The following is a 19,459-nucleotide window of genomic DNA, read 5'->3' as shown; positions in this document are numbered from 1 at the left end:
GACCTTTGTTGAGTTTGCTAGAGAGAAATCTCTCCTATTTGATAAGTGGTGTGCAGCCTGCAGTGTAACAACTCTTGATCAACTCAAAGAGCTTGTGTTGCTAGAAGAGTTTAAGAATTGCCTTCCTGAGAAAATGGTGGTCTACCTTAATGAACAGAAGGTAGTTAATTTGTCTTCTGCTGCTACATTGGCAGACGAATTTGTGCTGACACACAAAACTGTATTTCATTTGACTCCCCGAAGTGTAAACCCTAGTTGACCTGTTATGTCCAGACCTGTTGCTTCTTCAGAGTCTCGGGAAAACACTTCAGCCACAGACAAACGGGAATGTTTTTATTGTCATATGCAAGGCCATCTCATTGCTGCATGTCCTACTTTGAAGCGTAAAAATGATCGTCAAAACCCTACTGTGAAGAAAGTCAATGCTTTTAGTTCCAGCACTACAGAGGAGACACTAGGATGTCGAGCCACTGTTTCAGCCACAGTAGACCCTGTGTTTAAACCATTTGTGTTTTCTGGGACTACCTCACTAACTGAGGATTGTACACATAAACAGCCCATATCCATCCTACGGGACACTGGGGCTGCTCAGTCATTTATTTTGGAGAGTGTGTTGCCATTCTCTGTAGAGTCTTATTGTGGTAGTGATGTGCTTGTCCAAGGAATAGAACTTGGAGTACTTAGGGTTCCTCTGCATCGTGTATATCTATGTACTGAGGCCCTTACTGGCTATGTTAAAGTTGCGGTCAGTTCTAAACTGCCTGTCACAGGTGTGTCGTTTATTCTGGGCAATGATCTTGCTGGTGGTACACTGTTCACTCTACCAGAAGTGGTAGATGAACCTGTGGATGTTTCACTCGATAAAGACCTTGATGCAGTGTTTCCTACATGTGTGTTGACTCGTGCACAGGCACGTAAATTCGGTGACATAGATTTGGCAGAGACATTTATGAATCCTAACCCTGTTGTGCCCCCTAGCCCTGTTCCTGATGTGACAAGGGATATTAGCAAACGTGAGTTGGGATCACAAGTAGAGGAGTCCAGTGTTCCTCCTCCTGTTACTAGAACAGCATTAATCAGAGCACAAAGGGCTGATCCAAGCCTGGTCCCTTTCTTTAATGCAGTTACGGAAAACCCTCTCTCACTAGACACTCGTGTGACATATTTTTATACAGATGGAGTCTTGATGAGAAAATGGTCTCCAGCAAATGCCAGTGGTGTGTGGGATGATGTGCACCAAATAGTAGTTCCCCAACCATTTAGAACGCATGTTTTGTCCTTAGCCCATGACCACCCCTTGTCGGGTCATTTAGGCATTCGAAAAACAGTTCAGCGCCTATTGCAGCATTTCTTTTGGCCAGCAATGAAATCTGATGTTAGTCATTGTCGGTCTTGCCATACCTGTCAACTTGTTGGGAAGCCAAATCAGGCCATTCCTTCTGCTCCTCTCTGTCCCATACCTGTGGTAGGAGATCCATTTGAACGGTTGTTGATAGACTGTGTTGGACCTTTACCGAAGTCTCGTTCAGGAAATACTTACCTTCTGACCATAATGTGTGCTGCTACAAGGTTTCCTGAGGCCATTCCATTACGCTCGTTGAAGTCAAGATCCGTAATAAAAGCCCTTGTAAAATTTTGTACTACCTTCGGTTTGCCAAAATGTGTACAATCGGACCAAGGGTCCAATTTCATGTCAAAACTCTTTGCTCAAGTTATGTCAGATCTGCATATACAGCACCAAGTGTCGAGTGCTTATCATCCTGAGTCCCAGGGAGCTCTCGAACGCTTCCATCAGACGTTTAAGACTATGTTGCGATCATATTGCTTGGAAGTAGGAAACGATTGGGATGAAGGTGTCCCATTACTGTTGTTTGCCATCCGTGATACAGTGCAAGAGTCCACTGGTTTCAGTCCCAATGCCTTGGTATTCGGACGCTCAGTCCGTGGCCCACTCAAATTGCTTTATGAGCAGTGGTTAGCTTCCCCTACAACTCGTTCCTTTGAAACTGTAGACCACTATGTCAGTAAGTTACGTGAACACCTTAAGGTAGCTCGTGAAACAGCTAAGCAGAATTTGTGTGTAGCTCAGCAAGCTATGAAGAAGAAATTTGACACACGCTGTTGCTCGTTCATTTAATGTTGGTGACAAGGTCCTGGTTCTGTTACCCATGTCAGGTTCTACCCTACAGACTCGCTTTTCGGGACCCTATGTGGTCCAGCAGAAACTGTCCTCAACAAACTATGTGTTGACAACCCCTGATCGTCGGCGTAAGTCACGTCTTTGTCATATTAACATGCTCAAGCCATATGTTGATCGCCCCACAACTGTAAGTGCTACAGCTGTTGCTCAGTTGTCAGTCCCTGTGCCAGTAGCATCTGCATCACTTGAGTATGCCCCTGAACAGGATGACCTTCACTTGGGTAGGAGCTGTGTTCCGAGTGCTAGACTTGCTAACTCTGAGGCATTAAAGCACCTATCTGAGAAGCTGTCTTATTTACCTTTGGCTGCTCAGTCTGATCTTAGATCTTTGATTGCTAGGTTTCCTTCTCTTTTTGTTGATGTCCCTACGTGTACCTCCGTACTAGAACACGACATTGATGTCCAAGGTCACCCACCTATTAAACAACATCCTTATCGTGTAAACCCTCACAAACGCTCCCTTCTGATGAAAGAGACGGATTACATGCTTAATAACAATCTTGCAATCCCTAGCAGTAGTTCATGGTGCTCACCCTGTCTTTTAGTACCAAAGCCTGATGGTACTTATCGCTTCTGTACTGACTACAGAAAAGTGAATGCAGTCACCATACCAGACTCGTTTCCTCTTCCCCGAATGGAAGATTGTGTAGACCGTGTGGGGTCTGCAAAGTTTGTTAGCAAACTAGACCTTCTAAAAGGTTATTGGCAAGTTCCCCTGACTGCTCGTGCTGCTGAGATTTCTGCCTTCGCTACGCCAGACAACTTCCTACAATATACAGTGATGGCTTTTGGGTTGCGAAATGCTCCTGCTACATTTCAACGGCTCATGAACATTGTGCTAAAAGGTGTGTCGAACTGTGAGGCCTATCTGGATGATTTGGTTGTGTACTCTGACACTTGGGAGGAACACATGAAGTCCTTAGAAACGGTGTTTTCTAGACTGCATGGTGCATCATTGGTGCTTAATCTGGAAAAGTGCGACTTTGGGAAAAGCACAATTTCTTACCTTGGCAAGTTAGTAGGACGTGGTCAGGTGCGTCCCCTTGATGCCAAAGTCCAAGCGATAAACGCCTTCCCTCCTCCCCGGTCTAAACGTGAGCTTAGGCGTTTCCTCGGACTGGCTGGTTATTACCGTTGTTTTTGTAGAAACTTTTCAGATGTTGTTCTGCCGCTTACCTCTCTCTTGCGTAACAATGTTTCGTTTTTGTGGTCTTCTGCTTGTCAGTCTGCTTTTGTGTCTGTAAAGAGTCTACTGTGTAGTTCACCTGTGCTTGCTGCACCAGATTTTGCTAAGCCATTTAAGCTAGAGGTTGATGCCAGCTGTACCGGGGCCGGCGCAGTGCTCCTACAGGAGGACTCATGTGGAATAGACCACCCAGTGTGTTACTTCTCAAAGAAGTTTGCTAGACACCAATTGGCCTATAGCACCATAGAGAAGGAAGCATTAGCTCTCCTTTTGGCCTTACAACATTTTGAGGTTTATTTAGGTAGTAGTTCTGAACCTATTTTTGTGTTCACGGATCACAATCCTTTGACTTTCTTGCATCGAATGTCCAATCTGAACCAACGCCTTATGCGCTGGTCCCTTATTATCCAAGGTTTTAACATTTGTATTAAACACAAACGGGGCTCTGAGAATGTTGTGGCAGATACCCTCTCTAGGTGTTAATTGGAATGTGTTGGGTTATCCGTGATTTGGTGGGAGGTCTCACACTTATGGGGGGGGGGTGTTATGTCCTATGATAGTGTTGTATTGTGTTTGCTGTCTACTCCGCTCCAGACTCCGCTCCAGACTCCGCTCCAGACTCCGCTCCAGACTCCGCTCCAGACTCCGCTCCAGACTCCGCTCCAGACTCCGCTCCAGACTCCGCTCCAGACTCCGCTCCAGACTCCGCTCCAGACTCCATTTCACCCTGCACTATATAAGGCCCTTCCCGGTGCCTCCCAGCGAGACATTTTTGCTCCTTGGTGGTGTTGGTGTTAGTTATTAGTATTCTGCATTTGTACCTCATCTTAGAACTCTGGTTTTTGACTGCTTTGAACTTGTTTATGCTTTTTGCCTTTGCCCCTGTTGGATTGTCTGCTGGTTGTACATTTTGTAAATATTCTATGTGTTGTTGGTGTTCTGGTAAGTAGGGAGTGGCTGCCATTTTGTTTTGGGATTTGGGTTTGTTTGTATGGTTTTTTGTTAGGGAGTTAGGGTAGTACTGTATGTTTGTTTTCTGTTAGAGTAATTAGTGTTTGGTTTATTTTATAGTTCAGTTCTGTTTGTTATGTTGGCCTGGGCCACTCCTGAAGCTGAGACCAGTTACGTGTATGTATATATCTTGTAAATTACAATTTCTGTATAATACACCTTTAACCACCCACTCCTGTTGTCCCATCATCACTAACATTCGCACTGCTGTTCACATACACCACTGTTACGGTCCTCACGCCTAGACAGGCCGTAACAACTGTAGCACTCATTCTCTAGAAATAATCATGTAGTAAAGAGTCTCTGCAGTAGCTTTATGGTACAGGACACAGATTGATAGTTTTGTTACCTTTGAGTCAGATGATGGAATATGGATTTATATGGGTTTTGACTAAAGAAAACTTTATGGCACTGCTTTCATGCAGTGTTTGATACCACTGAACTTTACACTGCAGCAGTGCACAGGCTACTTCAAGTCGTGCCTTGGTAACATCTTGTGGGGATGTCTGGACAGCGCTGATGTTTCTCCTCTGGAGATAATCTTCTGCAAACTGCAAAGTGGCATTTTACATGGTAAGAGTAATATCAGTTACTTATAAATGCCCATCACATTATTTTCAAAAGGTTTACCCTCAACACTAAAATCCCACAACTGCTGGAATCCTGCTGCTTGTTGTGCAGCATTGTTTGTACTGTCCATTTAGGCTCCTGGTCTCCATGTCCTGTCATCCTTAAGAAGTTCCTAATTATTGTTTTAAAAAAATGATAGAAGAACACAGTTTAACATCACACCAGTTCTTTTCAGAAAAAAGCTCCAAAATTAGCACTGTAAAATAGCAATGTTAAAATGTTATTACCGCCAGTTACGTAGCAGCTTGCGCTCGAGTGCACTTTCATTTGCCAGGGGATCGATCAACACAAGGACCTTGTCAGACATGTTGACAATATAAAAGAAATGAGTTCATTCATGTTATTCTCTCGTCATATAACATTCTGCTGCATCATAGCACAATTAGAATATCTCTGTACGATTCATGCAAATAATGACTGATGTACACTACCAGTCAAATGTTTGAACACAAAAAAAGGCATTTTAATCTAAAGGATTATGCCTTAATTTGTTTATAAGACAATTTGGGAAGGTTGTTGTATATATTAATTAATTCTCAACATACTTCATTTTAAATGCACCCTTTATTTCAGAACTTTAGTTCTCTACAAGGTCTCTGCATGTGAGAATGTGTTCAGGACTGATGTTAAAGCATCATAGGTGCTGCTTCATGAACAGGACAGTTACTTCAAAGAATCTAATATTTGTTTATTAGAGCATAAATAGAGCACAGCATTCGTTCATTGCTTTAGCATCTTTCCAGTTTTTTTATGTCAAAAATAATAAAAATAAACAAAGTAGGTGTGACCAAACATTTGACTTGTAGTGTAAACAAACCTGCTCTGAAAAATAAGGAAAGGTAAACAAACCACTAAAACCCAGTGAGCCCCAGTGTTTACAGGGCACATCCAGATTTCCTCCAGTGGAAACGTCATCTAAAGAATGTGTTGAATACAAAGTTGTCAATATTGTTACTGATAATCATTACTGCTAGACTGTAAAAGTGATGAAAGTACCTTTTTGAGCCTCTGGAATTGTCCAGAAAACAACGATGTTGCAATAACGCCACAGAGCTGGTGAACAGCTTTCTGTTAAGAACAACTGAAATTTTAATTATGTTGCAAGAAATACCTAACACAGCTACATAAATATAATTGCCACTTACCTGCTGTTTTTCAATAAGTGTGTGCAAGTACGCATCAATAACCTGCATTGTAAAATAAACAACCATTAAAGATTGTTATACTTCCTCTTGTAATACATTTTGACAGTGATTTGGTCTCTTACATCATCAGCCAGCCACTCGGTCCCATGCAGTGTACGGAAAGACGAATCAAACAGTTTATATGGTCCAACAACTGCCTCCACCCGACCACAGTCTTCTGCAGCCCACAACATTCGAACTGAAAGCACAGCATGAATGTCAAAGCATAGATATTTGTTTTTTCTAATCCCTGTACTATTACAGTTACATGGCCAAAAGCATGTGAATACATGAACACCATTCTCATTTGCCCTAGTTTAACGCCAGGGCCTTTCAAACCCAGGGCCATCTATACACAATTCCCTATGCCATTGCATGATGTAGAATTAAGATTTCCCTCCCATACAATGACCATGCCTGGCCAGATCAGTTCATTAGAATAGTGCATCTGACAAACGTCCAACAGGTCTAAATGGCCAACGGGCCAACATGTATAGTTTGAACAGGCCAAATCCCTTTCATGCAAACTATAAACAAGGGTAGGCTGAACAAATGACCAACAGGTCAAACTTGAACACAGAACTCATTAACAACCTCTTTCTTGTATGCTTTCCTGTATGGCTGATGAACCTGGGGGATGCTTCAACAGTCAACAGTGGTAATTGTCACATACACTGTTGACTGGTATACAGAAAGCTGTGAAAGGCAAACTCATCATACTCTAATGATTGTGTAATTGAAAAAATGTCTGTATAAAGACTCATTGAATAATAAGGAATGGATCAAATAAACACTAAACAAGAAACAATATATTCAAGACCTATGTAGGCCTCAATTTACCTCTGTTGTTGCATCACAGACTTGAGTGTGTTTTTTAGGGGCAAAGTGGATAACTGATGGTCTCTGTGGCAGGTAAATGTCTTCAGTTAGTCTTTCCAAATCTCCTCCCATGGTCAAAGAGTTGGGGCCATCAGAACATGTGCTGGTCTCATTCTCTTTGAGGATCTTGTGAGATTCTTGAGTGGTGACTTGCCTGTCATCATTTTGGCTTCTTCTGTATGGCTTGATGTGGTTGACACCCAGGTCTACTGACGCACCCATGCGTCAAAGATGGCCACCGTGCGAGTATATACATTAATGTTATTAATATCTCAGCGATACAACATCGCAGGCACACGGTTAGAACGTGTTTGAAAACTGGAAACTGTTTTCAAAAAAATGTTAATTCATGCTTGAGCAGACTGGCCACAAGATGGCAATACATGACCGAGTTGAAGCACGCCCGTATATGGCTAATCCTTTTATGGCTTGCACAAGGGGGGGGGGGGGGGGTTATTGCTCCTGCCTGTGACTGCTGTGACTGGCGGATTCAAGTGTCAGTCATTACATGACCGCTGACATCACTCACATCGCCCTTTACGGATGTAGGAGGGTTTTAGGACGGCATTAGATCCGTTTCACCTCGGACAAACACGGAAATACACTTTGACGGCCGCTAGCTAGCGAGCTAGCGTCTACTCACCTACATGGCGATGGTGAAGGTATGTTGATGATCGATGACTAATAGAATGTTATTTTGCAATATTGATCACTATAATAGCGGGCGATCACAGATAGGGTCGCGAATTTCGCGATGGTCCCGTGTAGTTAGTTCGCTAGCTAGCAGCTAGCTAGCATCTGGCTAGCTAGCGTCTACTGATGAACCTGTGTTGATTTCCTGAGGGGTTTATGAAAAATATAAACGATCGATGACTAAATGCAATATCGATCACTATAATAGCGGGCGATCACAGATAGGGTCGCGAATTTTGCGATGGTGTACTGTAGTCCTGTTTGTAGTTCTATGTAGCATCTAGCTAGCTAGCGTCTACTGATGACCCCATATTGTAGGCCTGAGGAGAGACTCGTGACCGATGACCTACGACCTCAGGAAACATATCGCCCTTTGCGGAAGTTTTGGCCGCTTTTTGACGCCTGAGGTAAACAAACCGGTTTTGCTCAGTAGTTTACTACTACTAGCCCTTACTACTACTACATAGCGGTTATGAACCTATGTTGATTTCCTGAAGGGTTTTATGAAAAGTATAACAGATCGAAGGCTAAATGAATGTTATTTTGCAATATTGCTCACTATAATAGCGGACGATCGCAGATCGGCTCGCGATGTGTTACTAGCTGTCTAGCTAGCCTCCTGGCTAGCTGGCTGGCTAGCTAGAAACTGCTTCTGTGCAAAATTCGTAATTTATTCTTTATAAAATTATTTTTACTTATTTTTTTATTATTTCGTATTTGTCTTTTGCCTATATGCTTGCTTTGTAGATGTGAAAGTATAGTATATAATAATCTAGATGAGTGGATATGGTTTTGGCTATGCTGATTTAGCCTGTAGTTCAGGAGTTTGATGGGAGTTTCGTAGTTTGGTGTACACATTTTTGTACTTGTATACTACTATATATATTACATGTTTCACTATTTTTGTGAAGCAAACCCTTGAGCAAACATATTTCAAGCAACAATATTATTGATCTTTTAGTAAATGTGTAATTTCATATAAAATATGAAAATTTTTGAAAATATGCCTCATATTTCCAGGTTTAGGACCATATTATTTATTTATGCAATACTCTAAGTCAATGTAACCTCATTAGGAAGAGAGCTGAGATTGTTCTGAACATTTTGATATGAGACATGTGGGTAAAATGCTATAATTAAGTATGTTTAGAGACACATTTATGTAACCATGCTTAAACAGCAAAAATGCCCATAGTGTATGTCTGTGTCTCTCTCTGTTCAATAAAAACAAGTTGCTGTGCGCAATTGGCTGCCGCTTCTCGCCGGTGTGTGATTGGTTGTCTGAGAGGTAGCTGTCTTAACAATTGTAAAGCGCCTTGGGTATCGTGAAAAGGCACTATATAAATTGAAACATTCATTCATTTATAAAAAAAATTAGACATACTTCATTCACAAATTCTCTTCCCTGATCAGAGAGTATTCTATTTGGACAACCATGTCTATATAAAATTGAGCAAATATTTCGTCCCACTTCAGCTGTTGATTTTGTCTTTATTGGGAAAGCTTCAACCCATTTGGAAAAGTAATCTGTGGCTGTCAGGATATACTGGAAGCCATCGGCAGTTTTTGGAAGCGGTCCTGTCCAATCAATGCCAATGAGCTCCCAGACAGCAGATACCTATAAATTTAAAACATACATGTTTTATTTTACATTTCAACATTTTTCTTAAAAGCTGTTGTATATTATAGAGATACCACTGGACATTTACTTTTATACACTCCAATGGCTGGGCACCAGTCAAAGGTTTTCCAGTTCGCTGGCACTGATCACATTCCAAGACCTTTAAGAAAGTCACTGTTAATATTTATGCAGATTTATCAACAGCTCAAAACACACAAGAACGCACTTCAACACATACCCAGTTGTCAAGATCAATGGTCATGCCAAGCCAGTAAAATCTGGAGCACACTGCAGCTCGAGTTTTCAGGATGCCTGAATGTCCTCCAATCAGAGAGGCGTGAAATTCCTGAAAGCTTTCTTGCCTCTTCTTTGGATTTTATGGCTTTTCTACTTTTAAAGAAAAGCTGTCCTTCTGCATTGAATATTCATTAACATTCATTAAAGTCGTATAATAATTAAAGAGCTACCTTACCAAGACACTGGCTACATTTAAACAAATAAATGCTCACCCTTTTCAGTAAATTTGGAAGCATACCTCCTCAAATGTAATTTTTGGGAGTTATTATACCCAGATGGGTATGATCCCTGAGAGAGGAAGTTGAATACCTCATCCCACCTGTTCTCCATAGCTATATATGGATAGGGAGAGAGAAGAGATGGGATAACTTTTATAATTTTATTTGGATGTAAAATGGTACATTTCATAGTACATCTCTATTATATATAGAGTACTGAGTATAATGTGCTATATATCTTATCTTTTGTTTGTTTTTAAGGCATGGATTACAGTGAAGTAGAGAGCATGGAAAGAAATCTCTTAAATTTTGCGCTGACCATTCTGAACATTCTAGAAAAGTGGAGGCACCACCACGAATTTGCCTCATGAAATCCTGCCTCATGTCATCTTTGCAAAGCCAGTATGTAAAACATTTACATGTTTATAGGTCAAAATGACAATAGAAACAAATGACAAGCCTGTGGGTCTGCGCATGTGCAAAACCGCAAACGAGCACAACTCGATGCTAAGCACAACTCGACAGAACACCGGCTGTCAGGGGAGGTCAGTGTGAGAGCCTGTGCTACAGGTCCATGAAGAAGGAGTCACCACACAGTTTACGAGTAGGGAGGAGGAAGTGTAGGGCTAAAGCAGGGGTTTCATATTTCAGTCCTGTGTCCACAACACTGCACAGTTTAGCATTAAATTATTTTTAATTTTATACAACTGTATTGTTCTAAAATTGGAATAACATTGAGCTGTTGGTATCCTGGAGCTGAGCTTGAAACTCTATGGCAGTGTTTCTCAGTCCTGTTCCTAACTGCTCCACACAGTTTTAAATATTCCACGATTCAACACACTAAGTATTGAATGTACATGATCTAGCTCCAACTGCTTATCAAACAAACGGTTTATTAAGTCACTAGTGAAGTGGATTATGTGTGTTGAGCTATGTGAATTACCACAAGTAGTATTAAGAGACACTGCTCTAGGAATGAATATATTGGCAAAACAGAGTCCCCAGAGTCAGTCCTGTCAACACTATACTTTGCAGTTTTTTTGTGTTCCTCCAATATGACAGTTTTTTACTTAGTTAATGAGCTGAATCTGGTATTATAAATGAGGAAAAGCACTAAAATATGCATGACATGGGGTCTCAGTGACTGGGTTGGAGTCTCTGTTTGTCGTTAAGTTCAGATGTTCACTGTTTTTGACTAACAAAAGTTAAGGGGTTTGTTGACAGGTTAGACCACATATGTCAAAGTCAAGGCCCGCGGGCCAGATCCGGCCCGTGAATTGATTATCTATGGCCCCCTGGATGATATTTAATTACTATTAGAACCGGCCCGCAAGACACAGCCACCCGATGGTGTTTTGCACGCACAAACACTACATTCCCCACAATGCAACGGTAGCCCGCAAAGTCACTGTAGCGCACACAAGCGGCGAGGGTCCGCGCAGCGAAAATGACGTAATCGCAGTGGCTTCACCTGTGCGCTCTGTCGATTCGTGAGGTCGTGCACCTCTCGAATTTTGCAACTTTGCGCGCACCAGCACATTAAACTTAATTAAGTTAAATATTTATACATATATTCGAAATGATTCGTTTTTTATTCACATTATTTAATGGTTGTTTATTTTCAAAATGCCCAATCTTAACGTCTTCACGTTCTCTCATGTTTCGTCCTGGAATTACAAGAGGCTCGTATTTGTTAACGCAATACAAGAGAACTGGGGTGAGTTTCCCAAAACGTTCTTAGCACTAAGTACTTCGTAACCTCGTTCTTATGTACGAGGTTAAGAAGTACTTAGTGCTAAGAACGTTTTGGGAAACTCACTCCTGTTCAGTCAGACAGATATTTGTTGTGAAACGAAGTAGTTACAATTTCAAGCATTTTCAAGTACTTAGCCTAAATTCCAGCACTTTTCAAACCTTTATTACTTTATTCAGTGGCGCAAAAAGGGGGCATGCAGCGTATGCGACGCATAGGGGCGCTGCACTAGAGGGGGCGCCAAATCGATGAGATATAATACTTAATTTGTGTCCATCTTACGTTCGCCACCCCCCCCCTCCCCCCGTCAACAACTTTCGTTCGTTCCGATAGTATGTTTGCATACACCTCAGAAAGTAAGTAATTGCACCCCTGACTTTATTCATTTAATGTACAGGACATGTTTTCTTTGAAGGAAGTTTGTTTTTATCTGTTTGCTTGCTGAAAAATGTTTTCACTTGAAATTACTGACAGATCCATAAGAAAATATTGCTTTATTCATTTAAGCATTAAATAATATACACTGTGTTAGGTCTTGGTTCAATAGGCTATGTGCAATCATTTCAATATGTTTTAATAAACATTGAACCAGTCCGGCCCTCTGCTTGTAGCAAATTTGGTTTTTTGGCCCTCTGTGTATTTGACTTTGACATCCCTGGGTTAGACAGATATACATGTCTCAGGATTATGTATAACTTGAGCATTATTTTAATGTCAGTGATAGCCTATCCATGTTCTGTATGCAAAATCTATTGTCATAAAATAAGCAAACGGGTCCAGGTTCCATTCTTGGGGTTCTTATGCCATGCACATTTTTTTTCTCCATTTTAAAACACTTTTTTTACTCGGCCCCACCCACATTGATCTTAATTTGCTAAATAGGTCAATCAGGTTTTAGAAAAGGTAAAACACAACGTGTGATATAGGATCCCCAGGACTGGTATACGGAACCCCTGAATTAAACAAAGTCATTACTAATTTTGCTTACCCTCTTACAGATTGGACTTTCTGATTCAACTCCTGTTGTGCTGAGACACGCATGCTGTTCACATGTCGCAGACACTGCCCTATGCAAACGTATAGTGGCTTTGCTTTTTCAAACTGCACATTTTTCTCAGCTCAGTGTGCCAGTTGTTCCCCCTGTGCACAGCTGTACTGAAACTGAACAGTGCTGGCACAAACCTTGGACAATCGTAAGTTTATAATAATCACACTAGATGAATGATCTAATTTAATGCACTTCTTCTTTCGGCTATTCTCTTTCAGGGGTCACCACAGCGGATCAAACTCCTCCATCTGGCCCTGTCCTGAGTGTCCTCCACTGACACCCCAGTCACTCTGATATCCTCTACCACTGCATCCATAAACCTCCTCTTAGGTCAAGAACTCCACTGCTGTCTCTCCCAAACATTTCCATGCCTCCACTGGAATATCATCAGGTCCAACTGCCTTACCACACTTCATTCTCTGAATTGCAGCCCTTACTTCCTCCTTGCTCACCTGAGGCACTTCCTGATTCACAACCTCTACCTCTTCTAACCTTCTTTCCCTTTCATTCTCTTGATTCATCAGCTCCTCAAAATACTCCTTTCACCTTCCCAAGACACTCTCCTCACCAGACAACACATTTCCATCTTTATCCTTTATCATCCTAACCTGCTGCACATCCTGCCCATCACAGTTTCTCTGTCTGGCCAATCTGTACAGATCCTTTTCCCCTTCCTTAGTGTCCAACTTCTCATACAGCTTGCTATATGCCTTCTCTTTAGCTTCTGCCACTGCTCTCTTTGCCTTGCGACACATCTCCTTGTACCTCTGTCTACTTTCTTCATCTCGCTGAAAATCCCAATTCTTTTTAGCCAACCGCTTTCCTCTCAAACTTTCCTGAACTTCCTCATTCCACCACCACGACTCCTTGTCTATCTTCCTCTGTCCTGAGGTCAAGTACCTTCCTAGCCACATCCCTCACTGCATTTGAAGTTTCGTCCCAGGTATCCAGAACACCACCACCATTACCCAGTACCTGCCTCACCTCATCCCTGAATTTTACACCACAGTCCTCATCCTTTAACTTCCACCACCTGATCTTAGGTTCCGCTCTCACTCTCTTCCTCTTCTTCACCTCCAACATCATCCTACATATCACCATCCTATGCTGTTTAGCTACGCTCTCCCCGGGTAACACCTTGCAATCACTAACCTCTTTCAGGTTTCGTCTCCTATAGAGGATATAGTCGACCTGTGTGCATCTTCCACCACTCTTATGTTACCCTGTGCATGTAACCCATGTAGCCTATCTGTTGACCTGGTGTGCTAAACCTTAAGCACATTCTCTACCTTACACTCATTTAGAAATTCTAAAACACACTTTTTGCAAAACATTAAACACAGTTGTTCACATAAGACATTCAAACATTCAAAACTGAAAATCATGTGTTTCTTTTGGAAAACACTGCCACGCAACTGCTACACTCACCTACCAAAATCCATACCCAGTCCTCCTCACACGTTACAACACTTGAGCTATGTATGTTTAAATCAATAGTGGTTTAAATTGATGTCCACACATTCAGTCTGTATTGTCTATCTTTTTGCAGGCTTCTACCCAAGACGATTGCATGCAAGCACCTACAAGCACCTGGGAGATGGTCTGACTTGCCAGTGGATGTACTGATGCCGGGGTTGGATGTGCCATTGCCACAAGAGGACGTGCTGATGCTCCTACCTGAGGCCCAACATCTACACCGAAGGGACTGTGGGAACTAGAACCATAAATGTAGAACCACCTTTTGTCCACAAATACGGACTTGTGCCAACAGGCTGCCCAATGGAGGATGGGTTCCCTTTTCAGTCTTGGTCCTCCCAAGGTTTTCTTCCTAATTTTTTATTTATTTATTTAAACTTTATTTTACCAGGGAAAAATCCCATTAAGAACCTCTTTTTCAAGGGAGCCCTGGCCAAGATGCAACAACAGCAATACAGTTACAGCCAACAAATAAAATTACAAAGTTAATTAAAACAGGTGCATGTGAGGGAGGCTGTCTCTCCCTCACTTCCTAATCCCCACCATCATCGTGGGTTTTTCCTCGCCACTGTTGCCTTTGGCTTGCTCATTATGGATCTGGAGCCATACGATTGTAAAGCTGCTTTGTGACAACATGTGTTGTAAAAAGTGCTATATAAATAAATTTGACTTTGACTTTATGATCACAGTGTACCCTTCTTCTGATGGCTACTTCCAGCAGGATAACTCGCCATGTTATAATTCATGATTCATCTCAGACAGATTTATTGAACACAACAATGAGTTCCCTGTACTCCAGTGGCCTACATAGTCAGATCTCAATCCAATAGAGCACCTTTGGGATGTGGTGGAACGGGAGATTCGTATCATTGATGTGCAGCCGACAAATCTGCAGCAACTGCGTAGCAATCACATGATGCTATCATGTCAACATGGACCAGACTCTCTGAGGAATGTTTCCAGTACCTTGTTGAATCTATGCCACAAAGGATTAAGGCAGTTCTGAATGCAAAATGGGGTCCAACCTGGTACTAGCTGTAATGGTGGTGAACCCGAGGGTAGAGAAGGATCCATTAGCAGGTGTAAAGATGTTGAATTTTAATATAGAAAAACAATGAACTGAAGTCCCAAAAGGGGACGACCCCAAAGGGTAGACAGGCAGCAGCACAAAAGGGCAAGACAAAAACGGGAGAGTCAAAAACCAGAGAAGACTAAGAGCAGCAGACAAAGGTAACAAAAGGGCCAAACAGGCAGGAGGATCAAAAACACAGAGCAAGGATCAGAAACCAGAACATCAATCAGAGAAATACACAGGATCACAGCTTGGTAAAGACACTCAGAGAGGCAATACTTCGCACTGGCGACTTGTGAACAGAGTCCTTAAGTAGGGTGTGGTGAATAGTAAATTAGAGTCAGGTGTTCTGGTCAATATTCCAGCGATGGCGCCCTCTGGCGGTCACGGGCGTGATTGCCATTCCTGACACTAGCAAGGTGTGCCTAATAACGTGGCCGGTGAGTGTATATACTATATATACTACAGTGGGGAACCGTCAGGGCCCTCTACGCCCTCTCAGAGGGCCTAAAATATTCTTAAAGCATTATATATATAATTATCCAATTTTATTTTATCTACTTACAGTTTGACATTCGACATCTAAACAATTACAAAAATATAAGCAAATAAAATATTCACCCGTGTCTATTCAATCTGTGTTGGAAGGTGAGGGGTTGAGTGGAAGCCTGTGAGCCTGTGTCTCCCCCTATCAGGACTGTGATGCCCGCTGTTCGTTTACAGAGGGCCTGGCAGTTATAATTCAGCGCAATACCAGATTCAAATGACAGCAAAATTGACCAATCATATCTTCTCTCTTAGTGGGCGGGCTTAACTGTATGATAATTTCCGCCCGCTGTGGCGACGCTAGCTGTCGTTAGCACCATCGCTAGCTAGTTTCGATTCATCCCTTTGACGTCCTCGTGCGCGTTGTTTACATATTCCGCTTCCGAGAACCACGGAGCTGTGAACCTTATTTTGTTTGGAAACTTATTTTGCTTAAGATGTTATCTAGTACAGATATTATTGTTTATTGCGTTTTTAAAGCTGTACTGTCGTCTCAGTTTTTCTTTATTTAGTTTATTAAGAAAGGAAAAAAATAATTTCGGGGGGGAGGGGGGGGGGTAGCGGGCCCAGGTTTAAAGGTCACGGTTCGCTACTGATATACTATATTATATAGTGTATATGATTGTGATGGAAATTGTGTTATACTGATTACAAGAGAATTGTGAAGTGTGATTCAGTATGAAATCATGTGCTCATGTGTATGTGTGTATTATGACCTATGTTAAAGGAATGTGCAGAGGTAGAAAACACTCTTATCTGCCTTGACCCGCGGACCCATCAGCTGTTTCTATAAGCTGCTGCTTATGCTAAAACATGAAAACTACTGTCAGGAGAGAATGCACATGTAAGGCAAAAACTGTCTACTGTGCATTCTGCCTTGTGTTCTCAGTGTGCCCAAATGTAGTGTAAACATGTGATAAGAACCCCGCCTACTAAACGGTATAAAGGAGGGGGACGGTTCTCTCTCCTCTCAGCTTCTGTTCTAGACTGAATTTTCATGCTTATTTTGTCTATTAATAAATTTCTCTTTTAACCACGCCTGAGTCCTCGTATATTTCAGAAATTTCCACGACAATGATAATGAATTACATGAATGGTTTATACCTATTATTTTTACATTTTAATTATGACCAAAACTGCTATATTTATTTAAAATATCATGGGTATACATTCAACATAATACTAATGCTACTCCCACCACTAATAATAAAACTACTGTAAATGTTTTGTTAATTTTCCTTAGCTCAAGGACAGTAACGTTTCACTGGGGGCCATCCCGTTATTTACCACTAGGTGGAGTATGGATGCCATGCAGGGCTAAATGATCACTTAATTCTACATATTTTAAATCTATTTTAATTATCTAACAATAAAAATGAATTATTGTAATAATTTAACCATCAAGCTAAAAAAAGTCTAGATCTGGTACCATGGAAATGTCTTCAGAAGGTACAAGGTGTGTGGAGCACAATGCTAATAAATCTTTTTTTCTTTTAAACTTTAGATAATTCTCCAGTGGTCTGTTTCTGTATTCATACAAGTGCTAGAGCCATCATAAGCTCTTTTTTGAGGTTCTAATTTCTGTAATCCATGTTAAATTAACTTATTCCGACAGATGCACATGAAGTCAGAATCACATGCCCACTCAACAGGCAAACAGACCATCTTTAGTACAATTAACAGCCTTTAAAATAACTTGGATGCTGGCTGCAGTCAGCTTCTAGGAATCCTCATGAATTATCATTTGTGTAAGTCAGATCATATGGTGGTCTGAATGCCACCCTCACCACACAGTCCATAAACCACATACAGTGAATTAAGTGTAAATGGAGTTTGTCACCATACTGGACCAGTAAGATAACACAATGCAACATAATGTAAGCATATTTTATTCATTCTGCTTTAACTGGAGACTGGAGTGACTCTGGAGTGTAACTGGAATCTTGGAGGTTAAGCAACAGCTGAGCTGGAAGACAAGAGACAAAAAAGTCATTCACTCACTCAAACACTAGCTTTCACCTTCAGTGCTGTAAACCACCTAATAGGTTTACCTGGTAGGTTCTGCAGATGCATCCTGGTATCCAGGATGTCCTGGAGTCTGTTCATCAGCACAAAGTAACGTAGGAGAAGCTCCTTGGGCCACAGCACCTTCTCATCCTCCATCTGGAGCTGCATCACCTGCATGTTCGCATACTGGGAGAAAAACTTGATGTTTTTCATCCACTCCCACAATCAGAATTAGAGAAAATAATTTCTTCCTTAAATTGTGCTACCTGCACACTAGACTCGGTTCCATCAAAGTTATTAAAAGAGGTATTACCAGCGGTAACTGAACCTCTTCTAACTATAGTTAACTCATCCATTACAATAGGTCACATGCCCAAATCATGTAAATTAGCAGTTATTAAACCTCTGATTAAGAAACCAAATCTTGATCCTACTGTACTATCTAATTATAGACCCATTTCAAACACATCATTTATATCTAAGATCATAGAAAAAGCTGTTGCCCAGCAATTATGCCTATATCTGCATAGGCATCACATATTTGAAAAGTTCCAATCTGGTTTTAGGCCCCATCACAGTACTGAAACAGCATTAGTTAAAGTAACAAATGACCTCCTCCTTGCTTCAGATCAAGGTTATGTATCGCTGTTAGTGCTTCTTGATCTTAGTGCAGCTTTCGACACAATTGATCATAGGATCTTGCTAGAAAGGTTAGAACGCTGGGTTGGAGTCTCTGGCACAGCCCTTTCATGGTTTCATTCTTACTTAACAAATCGCTATCAGTTTGTAGAGCTCAATAATATTCCATCCAAACGTACAAAAGTTAAATATGGGGTCCCGCAAGGCTCCATTCTAGGACCACTATTATTTACATTATATATGCTACCACTGGGCACAGTTATAAACAAACATGGTGTCACTTTTCACTGCTATGCAGATGACACTCAACTTTACATATCAGCCAAACCTGATGACAAACTCAGTTTAAGAAAAATTGAGGCCTGTGTAAGAGATATTAAATGCTGGATGTCTCTAAACTTCCTCCAACTTAATGAGGACAAAACAGAAGTTCTCCTTCTGGGCCCTAAGGCCTCAAAACAGAAAATTCCAGATCTAATGCTTAATCTCGCAGGCTACCCCATTACACCTGGCACAGTAGCCAAAAACCTAGGCGTCATACTCGACTCTGACCGATCATTTGATAAATACATAGATAATACTACTAGGATAGCTTTTCTACATCTCCGTAACATTGCTAAATTAAGAAATGCATTATCACAGGATGATGCGGAAAAATTGGTGCATGCCTTTGTTAGCTCTAGATTAGACTACTGCAATGCACTACTGTCAGGATGTTCAAATAGGAATCTAAATAAACTTCAAATAGTTCAAAATGCCACAGCCAGGGTTCTGACCAGAACTAGAAAATTTCAGCATATCAGTCCAGTCCTATCAGCCCTGCATTGCCTCCCAGTTAAATTCCATATTGACTTTAAAATTCTTTTATTAACTTATAAAGCATTTCACGGGCTTGCTCCTGAGTACCTTCAGGAACTTATTTCCTATTACGAACCCCCACGCCCACTAAGATCACAGGGTGCTGGTCTTTTATTAGTTCCAAAAATTAATAAGGTAACA

General features: G+C 41.4%; 1 long non-coding RNA gene across 1 annotated transcript; it reads left to right on the top strand.

Moving 5' to 3' along the window:
- The first annotated feature begins 7,547 nt into the window (after nt 1–7,547).
- On the top strand, nt 7,548–14,876 carry LOC143522635 (uncharacterized). The gene is made up of 2 exons (XR_013133092.1): nt 7,548–7,752; nt 12,939–14,876. It is a non-coding gene; the product is annotated as an uncharacterized LOC143522635 (long non-coding RNA).
- The last annotated feature ends 4,583 nt before the right edge of the window (nt 14,877–19,459 follow it).

This window comes from Brachyhypopomus gauderio, chromosome 1, assembly GCF_052324685.1.
Source record: "Brachyhypopomus gauderio isolate BG-103 chromosome 1, BGAUD_0.2, whole genome shotgun sequence".
In the NCBI taxonomy this organism is placed as follows: Eukaryota; Metazoa; Chordata; class Actinopteri; order Gymnotiformes; family Hypopomidae; genus Brachyhypopomus; species Brachyhypopomus gauderio.
Note: the sequence above shows the minus strand (reverse complement) of the source record. Positions and strands in the feature narration are given on the sequence as shown.